The following is a 6,000-nucleotide window of genomic DNA, read 5'->3' on the forward strand; positions in this document are numbered from 1 at the left end:
AGGTTTACAGCCCTATCTCCAGGCTACAGGGACCCCCCCTGCAAACCCAAAGGTGAGGTTGGGTTCCTCATCCCCAGGTCCAGGGTTTGCTGCACAGACACAGAAAGCCCCCCCATCCCATCCCACCAAAACATGGAATAAATAAATAAATAGCTCAGCCAGATTTCCTACCTGGTGCTGCTGAGGACACAGCTCTGTGAGCCTCAGGAAAAGCTGCAGGTGCAAAGCTAGGGGCAAAAAAAAAAAAAGAGAATTGGGACTGGCTGCTGGGATGAAGGGTCCTGTGCTGGGAGCTGAGCAGGAGCTCCTGGAATGGCTCCAGAGCCTGGGCTCAGGTTTCTGTCCCAGAGAGCAGCATAAAAATAGAGGTGAGGAAAGGGAAATCTGCTGAGCAATGGGACAGGGGTACAATCATAGAATTTTCAGGCTTGGAAGGGACCTTTAAGTCCATCCAGGTCCAACCCCCCTGCCATGGCCAGGGACACCTCCCACCAGCTCAGGTTGCTCAGAGCCCTCTCCAGCCTGGCCTTAAAAACTTCCAGGGATGGATGGGGCTTCCACCACCCCTCTGGGCAACCTGGGCCAGGGTCTCAGCACCCTCCTGGGGAAGAACTTCTTCCTAACATCCAATCTGAGACTCCCCTCCTCTAGTTTGAATCCATCCCCCCGTGTCCTATCACTACTGACATCCCAAAAAGTCCCTCCCCAGCTTTCCTGTAGCCCCTTCAGACACTGGAAGGCCACAATGAGGTCTCCTGGGAGCCTTCTCCTCTCCAGACTGAACAGCCCCAACTCTCCCAGTCTGTTCCAGTCTGTGCCCATAGCAGAGCTGCTCCAGCCCTCTGAGCATCCTCGTGGCCCTTCTCTGGACACACTCCAGCCCCTTGCCCAGCTCTGATCAATGCCAGGGCAAGGCAGAGGAGGGGAGCCCAGCAGCTCCCTTGGATGTCCCGGGTGGTTCATCCCACCCCAGGACATGGTTTTCCTGCCGAGTGGGACCCAGCCAAGAGCACCTTGTGGGTGGCTCATGTCACTTGTGGGTGGCCATGGCAGAAGTGACCGAATGGTCCCTGTACTCTGAGCCCCCTGCTCAGGGTGTCTCAAGGGTTTCTCCCCTCTGCTCCCCAGGACATGGGTGGTGTCCAGGCAGGGGTCCTGTTCTGGGGACAGGGCTGCCCCTGATGAGCTGCTGAAGGCTTCACAAGGGCTGGAGATGGGGTTCTGCACCCCAGGTCCTGCAGGGGTGGCTGTGGGGGGCTCATGTCCCCCCCTCATCCAGCCAGTGAGGTCCCACTGAGGCTCCTGAGAAAGCCCAGGGAGGAAAAAAAAAATCATAGTGGCCAAACAATGCCCCATTTTGGGGCACTGCCACCACCTCAGTGCCTGTCTCCAGGGGGGTTGGCAGCAGCAGGATGGCCCAGGTCAGCCATGCAGGACCCCCCCAAGCCCCATCCTGGCTTCAGGTGACATCAATCCACAATGGGTGACATTAATCCACAGCCATTGTCCTGCAGCCCTCAGCACCCCAGGGCCTCCTCTGGACTGGCTCCAAGCCCCATCCAGGCCTTCAAGGCCTCCGGGAAGGGGCCACCAACAACCTATTCCTGTGTCTGAGCACCCTCCTGATCGCCACCATCTCTGCTTTAAAATGCAGATCTCATCTGCTTTCCTCCCTCCCCTCCCCACTGCTGATCCTGAAGGATCTTGGTGCCCAGACCCAGGCTGGCTGCACCCCCTTTGTGCCACCAGCACCCAAACTCACCCTGACCCACAGCAGGAGGACCAGAACCCACAGCCTGGGGGCTTGGCTCCTTTTTTTTGCTCCCTGTATTTTCTTCTTTGTTTCTGAAATATTAATGGTGCATGATTCAGCAGCAGCAAGAAGTCCATGGACACCTCCATGCAGGGGCAGCTCCACAGTTGGAGGTGCCTCCCATCTCCCACCATCATCCCTGAAGGCTTTTTGGGGGGAATATTGCCCATTTCCCCCCTCCTGGGGCTGGCATCTCATTACCACATCTGGGAGCTCAGCATCCCCAGGAGATCAGCACAGCCACCACGCTGGTGACAATTACTGGCCCTGTCCCCAGGGCTGCCCAGTTACATCCCAGTGCCAACCAGTGGGAGGAACCCTCGAGATTTACAGCCGGGGAGCCACCAGCAGGGGTTAAACCCTCCCAGTTCAACGCAGACACGAAGTGAAGGTGTCACCCACCAAGGGACACGGGGAGGGGAATGGGGGGGTGGCAAAGTCCCCTGCGCGGTGACAGCCTCAAGTGTTGGCTCTTCCCCCCCAAATTCCCCGTTTCTTTCTCCTCTGGGACCTGCATCCCTGCTCCCAGCAGCTCCCTTCGCTACAGCTTCTCCATCCCCATCTCTCCCAAAGGAAAATCCCCCCGGCCATCCCCACCGGCAGGGATGCGCTTGGTCTAATTGGTTACCACCTCCTGCAGGCTGGGAGAGATGAAAAGCCCACTCCAGGAGAAGTGTTGAGAGTTGATGGTTTATTCATGGCCAACCATCATTATTTTGCCTCTCAAGCGCCGGGGGTGAGGGCTAGGAGGGAAGAAGCAGGAGGGAGGAGGAGGGGGAGGAAGGCACACAAACCCTCCCCAACTTTCTTCCCCACCTCCTGCCACCAGGGACCGGCCCCTCAAGCCAACGCTGCTTCCCGACAGGCTTTTTACAGATTTATGGCTTTTTTTCCCCCCCTCCCCTCCTTCAGTAAAACAGCATGGGAGAAGCAAACAAAACACAGCAACAGATGCCAAGAGCTCCCAGCTCTCCATCACCCAACTCCACCAGCCCTAGGGGATGGGACAACCTACAGGCACCCCCCCCCCCCCCTCGTCCCAACCTTGATTTATCTACCCCATCATTTAAATTTTTTTTTTAATGTATATATATATATATTATTTTTTTTTATTGGCATAAATAATTCATACACTGTCACCTCACCAAACACTGCACGAGAAACCACGGGAACAAATGGCTATCCATTGCTGCAGGTCACAGCTTCTCACCCAGGCAGACAGCAGGAATTAGAAATGCTTTCTTCAAGTGTAGAAAAAACGTTAGAAATGTAACTGTACAAATTTACAGCGGGGAAAACCATTCTGCCTTGCTCAGCTTGGATTTTTTTGTTTATTTGTTTGTTTGTTTGTTTTCCCCTCGGTTTGTGGGCATTACTTTTTTTTTTTTTTAATTATTTTTTTAAAATTATTTTTGCACCAGAATCAACTGTTCTGTTCCAGTGACGAAGAGTTTTGCAACGACGACAACAAAATATATAATCTATATATATTTATGTATATATTTATAAAAAGAAAAGGAGGGCAATGAAAGTCAGCTCATTCTGCAAGGGTCAGAACTAACACAGAGAAAACAAAGCAGGCCACTGAGTTCAGTTTGGAACTGTACAGGATTTAGAGCTCATTATATATGTATATATCTATATACATACATATAGAGATATGTATATATATTTATATATACCTTATGTACAAGGAAATGGACCAGCATACTTTACAGGGACCAGAAATTAAGAATGCTTTTGCAGCTGACCAAGCTTGCTAAAGAACCACTGTTTGCAAGAAAAAGAAATATAAATTAATTGAAATAAATTAAAATAAATAAATGGTGGAGAAAGAAGGAAGGAAAGCAAAGGTGCCCAGTGGCACGTGGGGGGTGCAGGTAACCCCCCCCTCCTCCTTACCATGGCCTAAGGGACCAAGCTGGGGGCACCAGAACCTGAAGGCTGAACAGCTCTTCCACCTCCACAGCTTCATTTCTATCCTAAATCTGAACCATTTCAGCCCCTGACAGGGTCAAGTGTTGGAGAAAAGTCACTGGGGGTGGGATGTGAGCTCCTCACCCCCAGGAATCAGCCCTGGTCGTGGCTCAGAGAGGATCTGGGGGGGGGGGGGGGGAAAGAAGCAGTAGGAGAACTGGGGATGGAATTCAGCAGCCAAAGGGGGACAAAGTGCTTTGATCAGCATCAGTGACCTCACTCCCCAGCCCCAAACGTGGAGTTTCCCATAAGGAACAAAACATGGGGGAAAAAAAAAAAAGAAAAACAAAAAGAAAAACAAGCAAAGAAAAACAACGAAAAAACCAAACAAAAAAAGCCAACAACAAAAAAAACCCACAAAAAACCCCCCCAAAAAAAAAAACCCATCCCAACAACAACAAAAAAAGCAAGCCAAACAAACAAAAAAACCCCACAAAAAATCAAACCAAAAAACAAACAAAAAAACCCCAAAAAAAACTTGGACAGCAGGAAGGTGAGGGATCAGGGAGAGCCTCAGAAGAGACCAAATGGATGGAAAAGCTGAGAGACCGAAAACCCCTGCCTGGGATGTCCCCACGGGCTGAGGACTCTTCTGACACCTCCAGCTGCTGCTTCCCAGTCTGGGCTAAAAGCAGCTCCATGCCTGGAAGTAAATAACCCATCCCTCCTCCTGCTACACTGAGCCACCTGATGGAGCTTCAGAGGGCTTTGTGGAGAGAGCTTCTCTGACATCCCCTGCCTGCTGAAGGGATGGATATTTTTAAAACTGGGGGAGGGTGGGCGGGGGAAACCAAAACCCAACCAACCCAACCCACAAAAAGCCAGAGTTAAAAAAAAAACAAAAAACCCCAAAACCAACACACTAATTTTTAAAAAGTAATATTTGCTGGTTTGGGTTTGTTGGGCTTCTTATTTTTAAGTAATTAAGACTTTCAAAAATAAGGCCTGGTGCAAATAGCATGGCTGCATCCCACTGCTGCACGGAAGGGCAGGAGCAGCTCTTTTTCCAGCAGCTCTTTTTCCATCCACACCACTCTGAGATGGCTCTGCTGGTGGCTGAGAAGCTGCAGTGAGGGAAGGGAGAAAACAAACCCAAACCCACAATATTTCAAGCTGGATCATGCACCTTCCACCATAAATCTGCACAACCTCTCTCAGCTTATGGCACTTTGTCACCTCTGGTGCTGAGTGGTGGCATCACCTCCATCCTCCCTCCTAACAGGCTCCAAATGGGGAGGATTTTTTAGAAACTAAAAGCACTCAGTGAGAAGGTCCCCACCTTTCTTCTCCATCTGAACATTTCCTGGGGACTGGTGAGGTCATGGCAACACTTCCCTGTCCCCAAAAACCCAGCAGTGAAGGTTTGGTCCTTCCCCCAGAGCAGGGTGGGTGAAGGCATCAGGGAAACCTCCGAGGGGCTCTGAGGATGAATTAGGGGATGGGGAGGGCCTGAGATGGCCAGGAAAAGTTGGGATAGGGAGCCAGGGGAGCGGAGGACATCCCTGAAGATGGTGTAGGTTAGGGGAGGCAGAGGTGGGAGGTGGGGGAGGCAGCAGGCAAGAAGCCATGGAAGATCCTTTGGGAGGAGAGGATGCTCAATGGGCTCTGCAGCAGCAGCTGATGGCCTCAAGGTGGCCAGGGGGACAATTCTGGGGACAATTTCTCCACTGAGAGAGTGGCTCCCACAGCAGTGGTGGAGTCACCCTCCCTGGAGGGGTTCAAAAATCACACAGATGTGGTACATGGTTTCCTGGGCATGGTGGGACTGGGTTGCTGGTTGGACTTGGTGAGCTCAGGGGTGTTTCCCAACCTGAATGATTCAATGATCACAGCCAGGGGGGCACAAACCATCTGCTGGAGGGAGCAACCAGCACAGCCAAGATCTCATCCCCCTTGACTTCAACATCCAAGGAGCTCCTGCCTCATCCCCACCTTATCCAAACATCTGAGAACAACCCCATGGCCCAGCAACATCCCAACAGCATCCCAGGAAACTCATCAGGCCCCCTGCCAGCACCCATGGGGCTGGATTCACCTCCCCCCCTGCTCCTGCCCACCTCAGCCTTTCCACATCACATTTTAAGGGACAAAAGCCCATTCCTCCACACTCCCCCAAGAGAGCAACATCTCTCCACAATTGGGTTCCTAATCTTCATTTGCTGATGCTAAAGCAGTTCAAACACTGCCATGGGGAGTTGGAGAGGCTGGGA

At 51.9% G+C, this 6,000-nt stretch overlaps 1 protein-coding gene across 1 annotated transcript in view; it reads right to left on the bottom strand.

Annotated features, from left to right (window-relative positions):
- NOS1 (nitric oxide synthase 1) overlaps positions 1-827 on the bottom strand; it is a 74,442-nt gene extending 73,615 nt beyond the window's left edge. Inside the window, exon 1 of the mRNA XM_071763764.1 lies at positions 172-827. The gene's annotated coding sequence lies outside the window, so the exon portion shown is untranslated. The remainder of the gene's footprint in view (positions 1-171) is intronic.
- Positions 828-6,000: the final 5,173 nt, after the last annotated feature.

Source organism: Heliangelus exortis, chromosome 19 (assembly GCF_036169615.1).
Source record: "Heliangelus exortis chromosome 19, bHelExo1.hap1, whole genome shotgun sequence".
NCBI classification, from domain to species: domain Eukaryota; kingdom Metazoa; phylum Chordata; class Aves; order Apodiformes; family Trochilidae; genus Heliangelus; species Heliangelus exortis.